General features: G+C 37.6%; 1 long non-coding RNA gene across 1 annotated transcript in view; it reads right to left on the bottom strand.

The window, feature by feature from the left end:
- Window positions 1-1,130: 1,130 nt before the first annotated feature.
- Window positions 1,131-19,331, bottom strand: part of LOC101177840 — a 127,443-nt gene continuing 109,242 nt past the window's right edge. The window contains exons 3-4 of the long non-coding RNA XR_004027595.1: window positions 3,376-3,462; window positions 1,131-1,340 (exon numbers count right to left, since the gene is read on the bottom strand). This is a non-coding gene — a long non-coding RNA (uncharacterized LOC101177840). The remainder of the gene's footprint in view (window positions 1,341-3,375; window positions 3,463-19,331) is intronic.

Genomic DNA, 19,331 nt, shown 5'->3' with positions numbered 1-19,331 from the left:
TGAAGTTTTATATGACTATCAAAATCTGTCTCTGTTTGTTTGTACTGCTATAACAAAATACTGAGATTGGGTAATTTATAAATAATAAAAATTTATTTCTCATAGTTGGATGCTGGGAAGTCCAAGATCAACGTGCAGGTAGATTCAGTGTCTGGTGAGAGCTGTGCTCTTGCCTCCAAGATGGTGCCTGCATGTTACTGCATCTTCACATGGCAAAAGGTGGGAGGGCAAAAGGGATGAATGCTGTGTACTTACAGGGCAGAAGAGATAGAAAAAGGCCAGGCAGCTTTCTGAAGTCTCCTTTATAATGGCATTAATCCCATTCATGAGGACAGAGCCCTCCTGGCCTAATTATAATAGCTCCCAAAGCCCTCACCTCTTAACACAATCACCTTGGGGTTTAAGTTCCAACATATGAATTTTGGAGGAACATATATATTTAAACCATAGCAGAATCAAATGAATTGTTTTTTTAATTTACATGCTTTTGAAATGCCTTTGAATATCATTTACAAACATGGCTCAAATAGGAGATACTCTAACAGATACTGAAGAATTTCACTAGTTTCTGATTTGGCTACTTTTAGCTCTTAAATTATCAAGCCATACAGTTTTTCCTATCGAAGAGTTTTCCTGCCAAAACAGTGTGATTCTAACTCACCCAGAAGAAAGTCCTTAAGTATTAAAGGATCATTCGATTTACATAAATACAAATACGTGCTTAAGCAGAATACAGTAGCATAAAATGTGCAGCTTGTGGTGAAGTTTGAGGCTGATTTGTGGCATGAACACAGTTCTTTGTCCCAAATCTTTTCGGTTAATGTCAATGTCAATGTCAGTTTTGACTGTAGAAGGGTCATTAACTGTATCCGCTAGTTTTGATGGGTAGACATGTCAGAACAGTAGTAACATATTCTACTCATCTGCCCAGCAGCTTTTTTCCTCAGAAGTCTTAAAGAGAGCAGGTTCATGAATAAAAATATATCCCAAAACTTTAGTTTCCTTTCCCAAGGGGCTAACACACCTGGCCCAAAGAAGACTAAGAATTCTATCCATGTAGATTTGTATATATTCAAGTTTGTACAGCAAAGCACAAGCCTGTTTGGAGCTTGAAGAAATCAAATAGTAAATATTTTCTGAATTGCTTTTATTGTTTTATGTTTCTATGAAGAATTGGCACTTAGATTAGTTAATAACATATGCTATTTTTTGTCCAGTCTGATCACACTAGCATTAATGAAACTGTAAGTCAAGGTATTTTCAGGCTGTAGAACACATTGTTTCAGTCTGTCTTCAGGTCATTTATGCAGAAGATGGCAGGTGCGATCACAGCAAACAGTCTACAACAGAAAAGAAGAACAGGCACCTGTTTTTCCTTAACCGGAAAAATCTCTTTTCTCATTTCTTCAGCTTACATAAAAATATTTTATTTCTATTTTCATAACATGTATTGCTTAATTATAAAAGCAATATCATCATCCAAGATTTAGAAAAATACAGAGGAAATATTTTTTAAAGGAAGAAATATGATCTATGGTCCCACTACTGAAATAACCAAGGTCTTTGAAGCCAGACAGACCTGCGTTGAAATTCTGACTCTGTCTCTCATGCAGTAGATGTGTGACTTTAAGGAAATTACAGTCTTCTCTCTGTTTTATCTTCCTCACATGCAAAAACAAATTGCCACCAACTTTTTTTGGTGCAAAACAAGCCTGATTCTTCTATGTATTAAAACCAGTTATTCTTCATTTGTATGTCTTAGCAACATAACGTAATATAATAATTCTTAGGAGAAAATGGACTCCCTAGTGCAAACCCTTATGCAACACCACTCTTTAACCCTTCAAATGTCAGTGTGGTTGATGGGAGGAGGGCAATAAATGGGGAAGACTGGCAAAAGAAGATCCTAGAAACCTTAGGCTCCAAACATTTCAGGTTCTTCTGTTCTTCAGGAGAGGATGTCCTCTTTGAAGTACCTAGTGGAAAATCACCATGACTGGAGCTCAAGTTCCATCAAAGAGACTGTTCCTTTTAGCTGGGGTAAAGCAGTTTATTTTATGGGAGCTCTAATGTGTTAAGAGACAGGTGCTCTATCCAAGGCTACAGCGGGAGCAAACCACTGTTAGGAATTTTAATGTCTAAATCTACTTGTCTGGTTTCCAGTTCAAGAGATAGTCTCAACCACAGCAATTACTGCATCACCTCAGAAAAAACACACTCTTAAAATCTATTGCACTCATTACATTTGCATGTTTAATTTCTTCCAATAAACAACTGACATGGCTTCAAAGTGTTTGCCTCTGATTTTCAACTTCAAAATGATCTGAAAGTATTCACCCAGCAAATCAGTTTCTGACAGTGTGATTTTCTGGCTTGCCCAGAACAATCTCATTGTGCTCCTGTGAGTATTAAATGTGATAAGGCCCTTAAAGTGCTTAGCCGAGAGCCTAGAGTATAGTGGGAACTGAATACATAGTAAGAACTCAATCTGTATTAGGTAGGAAGTGTCTGTACTTTAACATATTGTCTTATGCACACTCGTCTATTTACAAACAAAAATTCTAGTGTATATGCAATTGGTTGGTACATTGAATATACAGGTTGGTTTTCTGGGGGTTTGCCATGGTGTTTTACTTTGTTTTTACATTAGGGAAAATGGCATAGCCTTTTAAAACATCTTTTAAAATATTTTTAAAGTCTACCTAATAATCCATAAATGGAAAAGGTAACAGTTTTATAAGTGTCTTTATTATTTGAAGACTTGGGTAGTTTGGGATTTTTTATATAAACAAAACTATGGTGAACATTTATTTTAAGAATAATCTTTATCTGCAAATTTATTGCTCTATCTCTGATTATTTTCTTTCAATTTCTACGTTAGTATATTTAACTTGCAAGATTTTCTAAAAACCAAACAATGCTGAAAAAAAACAAAATGCAAATGGATGTAACCTATTCTTTGAAAGACTATATAACTTGTTTTCTATCAACTCAATAAATTTCCAGCTGAAAAATAACTATCTCAAAATTAATTTCATTTCATGGGATAAAAGACATGTTCAATTTAATAAGATGTTTGTTCAAGCAAGAAGATGACTTTATATGCCACTAATTTAAATTAGAATAAACTTTATGCAACAAAACATTGCAACTGGTATTTCTGTCTGACATCCCAGAGGATGAGATATTTTGTCAATTTATTTGGAGAAAGGGTCAGGTCAAAGTAGCATTTCTCTTAAGACTGAATATTTAGTTTCTTATGCATTTATGGTATTATGCTAGCTGACAGATTAAAAACCAAGCTTGTAAAGTCCACAGTTGCAAGCCTGTATCAGCAAGCAGGCTCTAGAATCTATCCGTAACTGTGCTTCTCACCCATAGATCCTCCTGCTGATCTCCATCCAGATACAACAGAAATTTGTCATCCTATCTCCTATGTGACATCTCAGCCACAGCCCCAGTCTAAAAAGGGAAGGAAAAGACTAATTTGCAGGAATTGCTTAGAAGAAAATGTTTTAAAAGCTTGTCAGAATTTAAATTACGTATTCTTTGAATAATGCCAAAGTCCATAATGCAACTATAAAAATAACCATTTATCCAGAAAAAATTTTATGTCATATGTAACCTAAAGAATACTAATTTAATTTAAATGTTCATGAATACAGGATAAAGATGATAATGCTGATGTAGCTGTTTGTCAGTTTGTGCTAAAACACAGTTACAGTAAGAAAATAACTAAATATAATCTCTATGAAAAATGGTTCATTGTCTTCCAAGCTCTGTGAAGACAAAGGCACCTCTACTAATTTCAAAGAGGTTTTAGATTTGGTCATAAATTAGTATGAACAGAATTTTCTATTTCATTACATTATGTTTGGTAATGCACCAAAATAATCTAGATTGAGAGATTTCATTATAAATCAGGACAGGACACCAAAAATAGAAATAGCTCACTCAAATATACATACATTAAAATATATCAATATTCCACCAAATATTTATTCAGAACCTACTATGTGTGCCTAACAATATGCTTGATATTAAGGTTCCAGGGAGCTTAAATATATTGTAACAGTAAATTATTTCACTATTAATATCATAAATTTGAGCATTGTAGCTTGCAGTGATACATCTGTCTAATTGGATCAGTTTTAGGTTAATAGCTTTCAGATAACTTTATTTTTATGTGTGTTTTAAAAATTTTTATTTAACTGACAAATAATAATTATACATATTCATGGGATAAAAAGCGATATCTTGATACACACAAGGTACAGTGATCAGAAGACTTAAATAAGCATTCTTCAGTAATTTACTAGGAAACTTAATTCAGATTATGGCCTTAATGACTGAAGTTATGTTTTAGAACATCTAATCTCAGCACCTTTGTCCACCTGATGAAACTTCCAACTATTTCAAGTCTTTGACCATGATTACAGTCAAGGAGAATTTCAAGGGGATAAATGTAAAACAAAACAAAAGGGGACTTTTGATACCATTTTTAAAAATGAATTTATCAGAAGCAATCTGTAATTTATGAAAGCAGTGGCTAAGTTTATTTAGAGAATACAAAGCAGATTAAGCAAAATTTTCCTTTTTGCCAAAATCAGGATTTTCCATTACCTGGCTTATAGTCACACATCATCAGAGTGTGGTACAGTACACGGAATATAGCAAAGAAGAAAACAAAGATGTGGCCCTTACTCTGAAGAAGTTTTCAGTCTATTAAGACAGATGAAGTTGTAGAAAGGGCACAAGCTTGGAAAAGTAACCAAAGAAGGGTCATTCAACTTTAAAGAATGGATAATATTCACAGAGGCAAAAAGAGAAAGCTGAGAACAACCAGGTAAGGGAAATAGCATGGAAGTATTTTAGGATGATGATGAACAAGGCAAGTTCAGGGAGGCTGAGGGGACAATCTGACTTGATAGGGATGTGAGGGGTGAGGACCAGGAGGGGGCAGATTCGTCAAGAGATTCCTTCATTCTGGAAGGAAAAGAGGCAGAAGGGAGTAAATGAGAATTTATAGCATGTTTGAATACATATGTGTGGGAGTAGATATATGGATGGGTAATCTGAACTTGAGGCTCCCACTCCACAGACTATCACATGAATAATGATATCCTCAATGGTATCTCAAAGGACAGTATTCAAGCTTGTACTGTCATGCAATATTTTTTCCATAAAATTTGTTGAGCCACCTGAATGTTTATTAAATACTGACATGGACAAGCTTATAACCAAACTAAACAAGTCCAGTATCTTTCTTCCAGACAGCCCGCCCCATACTACCATTCTGTAATATCCCAGAATCCTAGTATCTAAGACCAACAGTCTGTGCCTCTTATCTCTGGAGACAGAATTCAGATGTCTTACTTAAAGCTAGAAGGTGTCACAGTCCCTATCAGAAACCTGTTCATCCTATTGAGGGGCTGTCCACTATCAGTACTACCAAAAGTTGAAGTATCAGTTCACAACTGAAATCTGGACTTACCAATAATGTCATCTTTTCATCACTCTGCCGCTCATCCCATCAAAAACCTCCAACATGCAGTCAGGAGACCACCCCTCTGCCTCTATCCCAGAACTATACCCAAACAATGGTGTCAAAGTTGCACCAGAGTTTTTAGAGTCTACTTAAATAGCTTCTTCTCAGGCTTCAAGCCTGCCAGTTACTTGCCTGGGTTGGGGCAGATTTTATTGACTGTCAATTTATAAACTTCAACCCACCTTACACCTCTGACCACTGGATGAGGCACAGGGCAATCCCACTCCTCAACTGTTATTTTTAACTATATCGTAACTTCAGAAGATTTGTTGACTTCCCTGAAACCAGGAATTGCCCACAATCCCATGTCTACTCTGGCAGTATCAACAATATTTAATTTCAGAGATAAGAGGTTGCAGATTTGATTTTTCCTCTCCACTTCTTCATAGCCACCAAAGGGACCTGAGCTCCTCGTGGAAAGTTACCCATTCTTTTCCATGTGCCCTTCAGTACCACATCTCAACAATTTCATTTTTAAAAACTAAATTCCACTGGGCGTGGTGACTCACGCCTGTAATCCCAGCACTTGGGGAGGCCGAGGCAGGCGGATCACGAGGTCAGGAGATCAAGACCATCCTGGCTAACATGGTGAAACCCCATCTCTACGAAAAATTTAAAAAAAAATTAGCTGGTCATGGTGGTGGGTGCAGGAGAATCGCTTGAACCCGGGAGGCAGAGGTTGCAGTGGGCCAAGACTGCGCCACTGCACTCCAGCCTGGATGACAGTGCGAGACTCCATCTCAAAAAATAATAATAATAATTTAATTAAATTCCACATTCCCAGATACTTGTCATAGATTAGGAAGAGATCATTTCAATTGGTACCTAGAAAGGAATAGAAAAGAGAGACAGGCACAGAGACAATTGAAGTCTTAGAATGTTATTACACTGGTTCTCTTCTATCATGTTAACTGTGTTTCAACAAGTAGGTTTAAGGCTAAATGCAGCTAATTTAGTGATTATAAAAATAATCTCCAATTGGCTGGAGCAATAACATGGTGAATAAAAACATTTATTGTAGCTTCATTAAAAACTGGCATTTATCTCTCAAGTTTTTCCAAATGGTGTTTGAATAGAAATGATATATTTTCAAGTAATTTATTCCTCAAGTTTAATATGTGGATTTTTATGATGATAAAGCATTATAAAATGTTAAGTAGTTATTTGCTAATCTTCTCAGGGCTGTCACGTGAATAATGATATCCTCAATGGCATTTCAAAGCACAATATTCAAGCTCCTACTGTCATTCAATAATGTCACTTCTCAGGCTGTGACAAATATGATGCAAATATGTTTTCCAAGATTAAAACAAAAGAATGCAATTGAAAGAGTGTAGGAAAACTGGCATGTCTTCATGTCTTACACGGAATCATAATACTGTCTGCTCAATATCCAAAATAAAGATAAAAATGGAAATTTAGAATGGTACACTAAGATATTCAATACAAGTTGAATGTAACAGCCTACAAGTCACCAAGACTTTACCAATTCTATGACATCTAAACATCTAAGCTTAATATCAAAATAGCAAGTGACTTAATACTCAGAAAGGAACAGGAACATTTAGGACACTTTAGTCCCTTCAGTACAAACTGAATACAGCTGTGGATAAAGAGTCTCAATTGTTTCCAGTTTCTGAGAACACATTAGGCCACTTAATATAACATCCTGGTGTATTGTTTGCTTTTTTTGTTAGCCAAACAAGATAGACTGATTGACTGAGTCACTCACAGGTATTCATTCCTTCAACAAATATTTATTAAAGGATTATCATGTCAGACACCAGGCTAGAGGATTTTCCCACATCACTTAATTGAAATTCAACAAGTATTCTGTTATAATGAGGATTAAATGAGTTAATATTTGTACAGCGTTTAAAACAGTGTGCGGCACGTAGTAAGTGCTATATGAATGTTTGTTAAATAAATTATGTTGAAGAGTTGGTTGTAATATGATCTTTGTACAAGATTTTGGTTGTTCTATTTCTTGTCTCTTGAAAGTTTCTTTTTTTTTTTTTTTTTTTTTTTTGAGATGAAGTCTCAGTCTGTTGCCCAGGCTGGAGTGCAGTGGCACAATCTCGGCTCACTGCAAGCTCCGCCTCCCAGGTTCACGCAATTCTCCTGCCTCAGCCTCCTGAGTAGCTGGGACCACAGGCGCCCGCCACCACGCCAGGCTAATTTTTTTTTTTTTTTTTGTATTTTTAGTAGAGACGGGGTTTCACTGTGTTAGCCAGGATGGTCTCGATCTCCTGACCTCGTGATCCGCCCGCGTCGGCCCCCCAAAGTGCTGGGATTACAGGCGTGAGCCATCACGCCCTGCCAAAGGTTTCTATAGGCATAAAAGAACAGCAGGGTCCTAAGATACCAGCCAGGAAGCTAGGCACAGTAAACAACTAAGTCAATATATGCCCATATAAAAATCACCTGATGGTAAATTTCTCTGGAAAAATTCTATAGGACTGACATAATAGGTTTTATATAACCTTTAAAACATTTTTTATTTTTTTTTGAGACAGAGTCTAGTTCTGTCACCCAGGCTGGAATGCAGTAGTACAATCTTGGCTCACTGCAACCTCCACCTCCTGGGTTCAAGCAATTCTGGTGCCTCAGACTCCCAAGTAGCTGGGATTACAGGCGCACACCACCACGCCCGGCTAATTTTTTGTATTTTAGTAGAGACTGGGTTTCACCATTTTGCCCAGGCTGGTCTTGAACTCCTGAGCTCAGACAATCCACCCACCTCGGCCTCCCAAAGTGCTAGAATTCCAGGCATGAGCCACCCTGCCTGGCCTAAAACATTTATTTAGCATGTACTTATGAAGTAGTACACACCAGGTTCTATTCTAACTGCTTTACATATAATAACTCACCTAATTCTCAGGCTAACTCTATGATACTACCATTACTCCACTTTATGGATGAGGAAACTGAGGCACACAGAGGCTCAGTAACTTGCCAAAGTCATATAGATAATAAGTGGTAGGGCCTACATTCCTACCCAAGTACCCAAGCAGTCTGGCTCCGGAGCTCAAGTTTGTAAACACTAAGTGAACATGTCAGCATATGAAGGGGTCAGCATTTGTAAGAACCCTCACAGCCTCTGTCTCCCTGAGTAAGCATTGTTCTATGTGCATCAACTTACCTGTCATGTAACCCCGGAATCACAGATTTTACTTTACGAAAAGAGATGGTCAAAGGACACTTTTGAAATATTCCTAAACCATACGAAAAGTCTAAAAGGAAAACGGAGGTGACAGATGATAGTTCAGGACTTAAATCAGTCTCAAATTTGACATGATCATAATTAATCACTTTTGTGTTCACACGTATTTTGCAAGAAGACTTAGAATCCATCATGTATTGACAAAGAATGAAGTAAGCGTACCTAGACCCTCTTCATTTGAATAGAGGACATTCCAACTCCTTTGCCCTGGCCCCTGCCCATTGCCCTAAATTAATTCACTATAAATAAGGACATCTAAGCAAACTATAGATCACAAGGATTAGTAACTACCAACAAACATGAAACACTACTTTTCCATACTAGAGAAATTGCAACAATTGTGGTGGAATAGCTTTGAAAGTTGTATTGAATTTAGAAATCTGTCTTTAGGAAGTACAGCAGAGGAAGCCAACTTTTCTGAAATAGCCAACAATGCAGAAACACTTTAAATGGTATTGAATGCTCCCCAGTTTCCTGAAGACCAAATAGATATTTCAGCAATTTATCAAGAACAACTAATGCTAGAAAACTGCCAATAATTCCTCTGTCTCAGAAAGAATGACCCATCTCTGCATTCTCACCTTCCAAGAGCATGGCAGAGTTTGTTTCTCAGTTCTTCCCACAATTCAACTCTGATAAGTGAAATAAGGAAGGAGCTAAAGAGAGTGAAGAAATTTTTCTAAAATGTTTACGACCACAGATCCTGCCAACTGCTGCTTCCCCATTAGCTGAGTACGTTTTGAGCCACTGAAGCTTGGGTGTCAGCTCCTGGCTTGACGAAGATTCCGTAAACAAAGAGACTTCAATATGTTTTATACCCAAAATGCTCAAAACAGACACACAGGCTCACAGGCCTGCTTCCTGAGCCTCCCGCAAATGCTCAGCCAAACCACTCTATCAATCACGATTATTTGGTGCCCCCCTCTGGCCTTACTGCAGCAATTTCATTTAGCTTTCCTAAGAAACTGAAAAGAATTCTGAACGAAAGTCCAGGGTGCAATCACAAAAATCTGCCTGCAAGGGAAACCTAGTTTTGTCTGCACTTATAATAATTATTCCAATTCTCAAAGGCAGAGGAAAATTTGGCAGGGCTGACTGCATGCTTTTAAACTCATAATGTTCTTAAGGTGATATAATTTTGCTTTATGTATTTTTAAACATCCCCCAAGGAGATAGAGAGCTCTATCAGTTCCTCACGGTTAAGATAACTAGGGTACCTGGGCTCTGCTCAGAAGAATAAGTCAATTTACTCTGGAGAAATAATTCTGTGAAACTCAGAGTTAGAACATCATGCAGTTGAAAACTGTATCAAAAACTCAGGCTAAACAATATTACTTATTAAGGTCATATAATACTTATACGAGTTATTCACTAGCTCTTACCCAAGTTCCCTGGGTAAACTACAGAGACAAGAGTTTGTGTCCAGTTCCAGAGAGCTTCCAGGCTCCCAAAATGAGTTTTGTCTCCAAATCCAAGGCCTCCTTCACTGTGTGCTTTCCCCCCACCCCTCCCCACCCCCCACCCCCCACACCCCACCGGGACTGAGGTGACCATGCTCCTTCTGTTGGGTCAACATTGCCTGATCTGTTTTGGGGACAGCACATACAAGACTTTCCAGCCATGTTATGATAGGGCTAGGCGAGGGGACGAGGCACCTCACGCCCACATTACTGAGAGCGAGTGGAGTAGTATAAGTGCCAGAGATAGGCCCTATGGGGTTTCCAGAGCAGCTCTGAGGGTGCCAGATCCTAACAGGGTAAGATGACAAGGGGAAGTCAAGCTGTGAAGGCAAGAGGGAGAGGAGCCAAGGAGGTTCCTGTGGGTCAGAGGAAAGTGACTGTGGAGGAAGTCTTTGTCCAGGGCTTTGGGTGTTGGCGTCAGCTCCTCATGCAGCAGGTATAAGACAGATGGAAGGCACATAGGAACATTCGTAACTCTTCTAACTCTTCTAATAACCCTAACTCTTCCTTTCTTGCCCCTTTCTTCAGAGTTTGGAAACTCAGAGACCTCCAGGATTAATTCTTATTTGTAAGTGGTAAAAAACAAAACTGAAAAAGTCGGTGAGGAAAAAAGATCAACTAAAATTCAGCTTTGGGATAAGGACGAATTTAGCAACTTTTCTGGAAATCTCTGAAGCAATTACATTTGTACCCAGTAAATATTCTCATTTGGAAAAAAATGGCTCAAGAAAGAGAGTAATAAAAATAACCACAATGAGGGCTCTCATTAATACTGGATCTTATGGAAACCAATTGTTCAGTCCCTCAACAAAAGACCAGATGGGCAGGAGGCTAAATATACACCATGCACTAAACATTATGAGTATCATAGTTTACAAGTCAAAGGGGGCTCTATTGAAGATAGTTCTATTTTCCCTCTATATTATCTGCTAGACAATACCTGATAACATTATCCAAGTAAATGACAACTTGATAAATAGTAATTTCCAATGGTGAACAGAGGTGACATTTCCTCGTTACAAAAATATTTTCTTTGGCAGATGAGATTAACTGAATAAGAAATCCACTGACACTGAAATCACAGAGCCAAATTCCCTATCACAGCACTTATCACATTGTGTTAGCGTTGTTTGTTAAATATCTTTACTTACTTTCCTATATGCTATAATATTTGCTTTTTTCTCCCCAGTGCTTTTCAAGGGGCTTGACATACAACAGGCACTCAAATGTTTTTTTATTTTATTTCAATTGAATGTCCCTTTTAAGGGCATTTGCTCACTGATTTAATAAGGGAATAGTAGCCTGAAAGTACAGGTTCTGATCTTTCACAGGTAGGTAAATTTTTTAAATGAATGAGGGTCTGATCTGAAAAATACTGAGGAATTTTAAATCAAATGTTTTACGGCTGTTTCATAAGAAGATAGGAATTCTGGCTCAAGTGGGTGGTTATCAGTTTCTAATCAGTGATCCTATTTTAACACCCTCAAAGAGGAACAAAATAAATTACTTTCTATTTGTGAAATGAAAAAGTAAAAATGTAAAGCAATTTAAACTGAGAATATCTATATAAAGAAAAAAATTGTGAGTCTCAATCTTAGGTTTTAAAAAGGATTTCAAAACAGCTTTCTAATACTTCTAAGACTCCTATGAAAAAGACGAGATTAGAATATGAAGTAACAATTTCGTCCAAAGTATACACATGACAGTTGGCACAAAAACACCATTTATTTGGGCAATGACTGAAACAGTTGGCCCATTTAATCAGACAAGTGGTTTGAGTTCATCTGGTTTCCACCTGCACAGAAGTACAGCACAACAGGACAGACAAGCCCCCAGCAGGAAGGTCGAAAGAATGCTTTATCCTATCTGATTCAGTAATCCTCTTCTGACATTATGTCCATACTGAAGGGGATAATAATGCATCAGATGATTTCACGTAACTTATCTCCTCCCCTCCTTCTTACCTAGCAAGTAACATAACTCACCTGTCTCACGTGCAGAGGAGAAGCACAGCCTTGAATCACAAGTAGGTCTGGGAGCAGCCCTAGCAATGCCTCTTGGAGCAAGCTTATCCCATTCAATAAGCACATCTTTCCAAAAGACCAACAGCCCCTCAATGCAGAGACCAGAAATTCCAATAGCATTCTCCTATCTAAGACATAAGCCTATAGGAGCACAGATATTTTTAGGAATAATAACAACTATAAAATCATGTTTGATTTGATTCTATTTTTTGGCTTTCTACATACATATTTGGTATGATGCTTGTACCAAATCAACCATTGTACCATCTGTAGCAGAAAAAGACATATGCAAGACTGATGGCTTCCTTATCCCACTGCCCTCCCTATGCTAAAATTAATAAGAAGAGAAGAAACGTTAAGTCATTAAAATTCTTCATGCAAGCATGGCCTCTCCCTGCTCCCCACTTCACACACTTTATCATCTGTGAATGACTGTGGACTTACAAGTTTCCAATCTGACTTCCTCGGGAGATCCAATGAGTCTGTCTATATATGGCACGGAAGCTTGCCCCTCTCTTTAGACATTTTATGCAGTTCTGAAGATGCAACAAATCTCATTTGGGAGCTGCACACCATCACCCACATATTAAATTGTCACCCGGAGTAATAAAATTCACAAACTCCATTTCATTTTTTTCATCACCGTGTTGCCTGATAATATAAAAAGGTGTCATATACCTTTGATTTGTAGCTTGTGTGTTTGTGAAATAGCCTCTCCACAAACAACCTGATGAAGTCAAGGAAGCTGAATGACTTTTTTTTTTAATGCCCACGTCTATTTCCCTGCAAATATTCATGTGCATAAACATAAAAGTGTTAAATGGTGTGAAATCTTGGTAATTGCACAAGTAGGAAAAAGTCATAGCATGATTGTTCTGAGTGAGGTAGAAATTTCTAGACTCACTGCCTGTATCAAAAGCGGTGACCCCAAATTACATAGGCACATATGGCATTTCTAGACCTTCGAATTACTAAGATATCAAAAAATGCCACATTGGTCATATATAATTGAAAAATGGCTATCTGCTCTTTCACAGCTTTACTTAATTTAGGTGTCTTTTGTGATATGCAAAACATATTTATACCAGATCCATTTTAACAGCCTGTTTTCTAATGAATATATTTGTAGTTCATTTTGACAGACACTTAGCTAACAGTCATTCTTCTGCCACTCTTATGTGGGGGGACGAGAATACCAATCACAGATGCCATTTAGATTTCTAGTAATCATGTTTCCAGGAAAATAATAGAGATTTTGGTAGTCATGTGTGTTGAGATCATTGGCTATTCTCATCATTATTCATCAACTTGATTCTCTGTGAGGTGATTTTTAAAAGTTGGAGGTGTCACAGACTCTTTCAAGGATATGATGAAATACTTAGGCTTCTCCCCTAAATAAAATAATCATAAACACTATTTTTTGCTTATAATGTAAGGGATTCACAGACTTATAAAGGTGATCAACCATGGGCGATTTCAGGTTAACAATCTCTGCTCTAGGACTATGATTATACTTGTCTTTAAAACATCATTATGATGGCAGTGTGAAGAACAGGCTGGGCTAGGGGAAGACAGGCTGCAGGGAAGGTGTTTGCCATTTTCATTACAGCCAGTGAGTGGTGAGGGTGATTTGACCAGAGTGCAGGCAATAGAAAGTAAAAAAAAAAAAAGGGAACAAAATCAGCAAAGCCTGGAGATTGAAAGGGGGTTTTATATCTATACAGAAAGGAAAGAAAAAGACCTCACTCCTTAGTCATGTCTGACATTTCAAAAAAACACGTGCAGTAGAAAATCAGCTCTCCAAAGTTTTAAGGCTTTTATTGGTATATTTTTATTTTGCATGAAAATAACCCTTTGATAACTAGTAAATAAAGACTATCTGCACAGAATGTGCTTTTAGTGATTAGATATATTTGCAAGTTGATTTTTTCTAGAATTTCTAAATATTAGTTTCTCGTTCATCTATAGGCCGTGTTCTATAAAGGTGTTGCCTTATGTTGCCAACAACACACTCATTGCACTTAAACAGTGACTGGAAAGGACAAATTTAAAGTGTCATTGCTTTAGAAGGAAGAAGTAGTAGAGTGTGTTCTTCACATAACCAGTGAATGTGGCAAAGGAAAATTAGCAAACAAAAGCATAATAAATTTATTTGAAACAACAGTAGATTGAATATGTACATCTATTTCTTCCCTGTCCTGAAATTTTCCCCAAATAACAATATGAGAATTAAAATATAAAAGGTACAAGTTCCAAGGAGAAGAAAATAAGACTACCAAAATTGAAAGACTTCAATAATTTTTTAAAAGATAGAAAACAGATATAGGCTTAGTAACATACTTAATATATGAAAGAAGTATGAACAGAGTGTTCTACAAACAGGACTCCTTGAAAGACTCTGGATTTGAACGATCAAAATAGTTCAAATAGGAGTAAGATGTATATGATTATAACCAGAGGCATTAATTAAAATTCTTTATGTGAAAATATTAGATCAGGCTGGGCACCATGGCCCACACTTGATGCCAGCACTTTGGGAGGCTAAGCCTGCTGGATCACTTGAGGCCAGGAGTTTGAGACAAGACTGGCCAACATGGCTAAATCCCGTCTCTACAAAAAATACAAAAATTAGTCAAAGGTGGTGGTGTGCACCTGTACTCCCAGCTACTTGGGAAGGTGAGGCACAAGAATTGCTCGAGCCTGGGAGGCAGAGGTTGCAGTGAGCCAAGATCACGCTACTGCATTCCAGCCTGATGACAGAGCAAGACTGTCAAAAAAAAAAAAAAAAAAAAAAAAATCTATAGGCCACTCTCAACCATCCTTGCATCCTTGGCAGCTTGGTGGTTATCCCTCTCACATCTCACCCCCACCATTACTGCTTCCTTAAAGGACAGAATCTGAAGGCTTCAGATTTAGGGCACCAGGCCTAAGTAGAAGGCAGGAAGGTGGGAACATGGAGCTGACAATAGGACTGAATAAGCAGTTTCACAGTGAATAGTAGATCCAGCCTCAGCCTCCTTCCTCCTCCCTGCTTATAGAATGCTAGAGCTGGGCTTAAAGCCCCACCCCAAGATAGTATATGAGAGGATGCCTCCCTAGAATAAATCAAATAGTCCCAAAGAAAAGACACCCCAAATTTGAAGGCTTCTAATGAAGGAGCTGAGTTCCCCTGGACTACCCTGTAAATTATCAGCAAATAAGTTCCCCTGGCCTGCAGCTTCCAATCAACTTTCTATTGCCTCAATCTTCAAACATGACTGCCACAAGTGTTTTAGAGAAATTTCCAGCAGAAAAAAATTTAGAAATAGGGGAAAAAAGAAAAAATAGGAATACAAAGGAAAAAGAGGCAACTGCATGGTATAAGAAAGCATTTTTTTAATCTGCCATTACTATTCTCTGAGAAATGAGTTTACGTCAGTAACAAAGAACAGAATACTATTTAAAAGGAATAATGAGAGACAAGAAGCTCTTGAAAATTAAAAACAGGACAGCTGAAATTTAAAACAAATCAATGAAAGGAAAAGGGAAATACTCAGTTTTGTTTCAAATATGCCTTTTTTGGTTGTGTTTGGCACCTAAGAAACTAAATATCCCACCTCTATTTATCCCTAAAAGACATTTTGTATATTACAGGAAGAGATTCCCAGGTCATTAGATTATATATTCATAATTTTGGGCTTTTTAAAATGAAATTCTTAAGAGCATATGCTTGCCTTGTAACCAAGCTCATGCTCAGCTACTCACCACTTGCAAAAGCAGCAACAAGAATGAAGTGCAGTGAAAAGGAAAGTGACTTATTTTCTAAAGCTAACAGTGGGGATGCAGCTGGCTTCTGCCTCTAGGAACCACTTCAAACTTTGAGCTGGGAAGAGGGGCTTACAAAAGGGAACTTGGAATGGGAGGCATGAGGGAAGGATGCTGAGTCCAAGGTCTGCGTGTTTTGTGCTATCTCAAGCCTTGAGCCATCTGGAGCACAGGCTGGTGTCATCTCAGCACTGGCCGGGTTGATGACTAACTGCCTTAAGGTAATCTCTGGAATTTGGCAGCTGGGTCTCTATGCTTTGTCTGTTTTAAGATTAGTCCCTTGGAACTTCTAAGTAAGCACATAATTAGATACAAGCATACAGTTAGATAAATGTGCACGAGGTGAGGGAGTGTATGGCAGGAAAGGGAGGGACATGGTGTTTCAAAGAAAGTACACTCCAAGGCCATATTTTAAGACTAAGGAGAAGAAAAAAAAAGGGGGTTGCAGTAAACTTCAAGGTTCTATCTTTGGACTGGGGGAAAACAGCTTTAAAATAGATTTTCAGGCTAGACTGTTCAGCTTTACTGACTGGATTGTAAATTTTTGTAGGGCAGAAGTCAAAATTCCTCAGTTTACACTTAGGTTTCACAGAACCTGGTACATTTTTGGTCCTCACTAAGTGTTGTAAGAAATCCTTTTTGCAAATATTCTTAATTATTCCAAACATGTCTAAGTCTTTTAGGATGGAAGAAGCAGGAAGATGTTCAAATGAGTTTAAACATATTACGGGGGTTCTACTAAGAGAACAAGAAAAATAATCACTATTTTTGAGTTAAATAATGGTAGTAAAATAGAAGAGGAAAAATAAAAGATTGTACTTCAAAGTGAAAACAATAAAAATGTGAAAATACTAAGTTAATCAGCAAAGAGTTATGTTACTTATTGAATACAGCAGGAAGAAGGATGCCCTGAGTTTTTCTAATATCATACAACAAATATTTATCAGTAGCTGACTATCTGCTAATCACTGTGCTAGATGTGTTTGAGATGTAGAGATGAAAACAATAGAGCATCTCTCTTTAAAAAGCACAAAGTACAGCAAGACCAGATTAAAGTAGAATATAATAATCCCTTCTCTTAGAGGACATACAAGTACTGTATACACATTTCAGCCTAGAGAAAAAATTGGTTGGGATACGATTTTAGAAAAAATCAACTTAAGTAGAACCTTGAAGACAAGTCAAGAAGACCAGAATGAAAAAGATATTTTGAGCTGGGATGATAAACCACTGCAGTTTGCCCAGGGAATGAGGCTTTGTCTGTGATGGTGAGAATTTCAGGGCTAAAACCAGGAAAGTTGTAGGCCCTCAGGAGCATTGTGTACCATATAAAAGAGTTTGGAGTATAATCCTAAATCAATGCAGAAACATTGACGGGTTTTTCCTGAAGAAAGGGAAACATTCTGATTTGTCTTTGGAAAGATCATTCTGACCGCCCTGTGGAAGGTAAATTGGGAAGCTAAGACAGGAGGAAAGTGAACTGGTCAGGGAGCATCTCTACTAATTCATGGGAAAAAAGACAGAGAAATATGGAAGCTTTAATGAGGATACTGGGGGAGAGATAAATTTAAGAGATATTTAGGCAGTTGAAACAATAGTATTTAAACACTTATACATGAAGGTTCTATAATTACTCTCATGTTTCTGATTTAATAGCTCAGCAGATGGAGGTTTCATTTCTCAAGAATGGAAATATAAAAGAAAGAACAGACTTTGAATGGAGATGTTTAGGGAGGGGAAGATCATGAATTCTGTTGGATGGGTTGAATATAGAAGCCCTATAGAACATCCTAATCAAAGTATCAGGAGGTGCATATTTTTAATGTACTTCTTATACCCATGACTAAGCTTTATGATGGACACAAAGATTTGTAAATCATCAGCATTCAGGTAGTGGAATGAAAAGAAAATAATAATAACCAATATTTAAATGGTAAGGAGAGGAAAAGGAGCCTAAGGATATGGAGTAGAAGATTCCAGTGAAGAAATAGAACCTCCAAGCTAGACTGCTGTCAAGGAACAATGGTAGGAAAGAGTTTCAAGAAGGGAATGATTGGTTAGTATATCAGTCAGGGCTCTCTAGAGAAACAGAACAAATAGACAGACGATCAGATAGATAGATGATAGACATATATACAGATACACATCTATATCTATCTGTATAAAGAGATTTATTACAGGAATTGGCTCACATAATTATGGAGGCTGAGAAGTCCCATAATCTTCCATCTGCAAGCTAGAAACCTAGGAAACCCCAGTGTAGAGTTCCAGCCCACGCTTAAAGGCCCCAAAACCAGGAGTCCAGATGGTGGAAACCCCAGTCTGAAAGCAGGATGAGATTAATTTCCCAGCTCAAGCAGACAGAGCAAATTCTCCCTTTCTCCACCTTTTCGTTCTGTCCAGGCCCTCCGCAGATGGTAAGATGCACAGCCATACTGAGAAGGGCAATGCACTTCACTCAGTCTCCCAATTCAAACACTAATCTCATCCAGAAACAACCTCACTCTGTTGTTTCACACCAGAAATAATGTTTATCCAAATATACGGGGACCCTGGGATCCAATAAAGTTGACATAAACAATTATGTGTCAGTTTCTAAAGCTTCCAGGAGATCAAAATAGTAAGTCTGAAATGTGCCCAAAGATCTTGTTGCTCTGGAGTAAATTAGAGACCTTTTCCAGTGCACGTTTGGTGTTGAGATGGTGACTAAAACTTAATGACTGTAAGTAAGAATGTCAGAAAGCAAGGAAAGAAATTATAGACTAATATTTCAAGAAGCTTGGTTAAAACAATATAACATTTGGCTCCTGCCTCACAAAAATGACACTGTTAGAAACTAGGAGTCATCTCGATTCTGCCAACAAACTCAGCATTTTTAGGCACCCCCCAACCCTCTCTACAATATCTTTGGCTGTACAACTCTGCAATGTGTTCAGTGAAAGACCCAAACAAAAGGACTGTCATTTTTGCATCATATTAACATATATTATAAATCAAAGTTATAGTTAGTTCAACTTTGCTAAGAAAAACTAGCATTGCCTATGGTATAACCAATGTGGTAAGAACTGGTTTCTACTATTCAACATAGTCCATGAGCAGCTCTACAGGCAAAAATGAATCTTTCAGGTGATTTATTCAGCCTAAGTTTCTTAAAAATTGTATGGTACAACAAATTCTTTGGAGTCTAGTCCAAAAACAAATAGGAATCTGTAAAAATTGAAGCAATTGCTCTTGAATTCTGGAGATGGAATCTCTGGATGTCAAATAGAACT

Source organism: Nomascus leucogenys, chromosome 21, assembly GCF_006542625.1.
Source record: "Nomascus leucogenys isolate Asia chromosome 21, Asia_NLE_v1, whole genome shotgun sequence".
Taxonomy (NCBI): domain Eukaryota; kingdom Metazoa; phylum Chordata; class Mammalia; order Primates; family Hylobatidae; genus Nomascus; species Nomascus leucogenys.
Note: the sequence above shows the minus strand (reverse complement) of the source record. Positions and strands in the feature narration are given on the sequence as shown.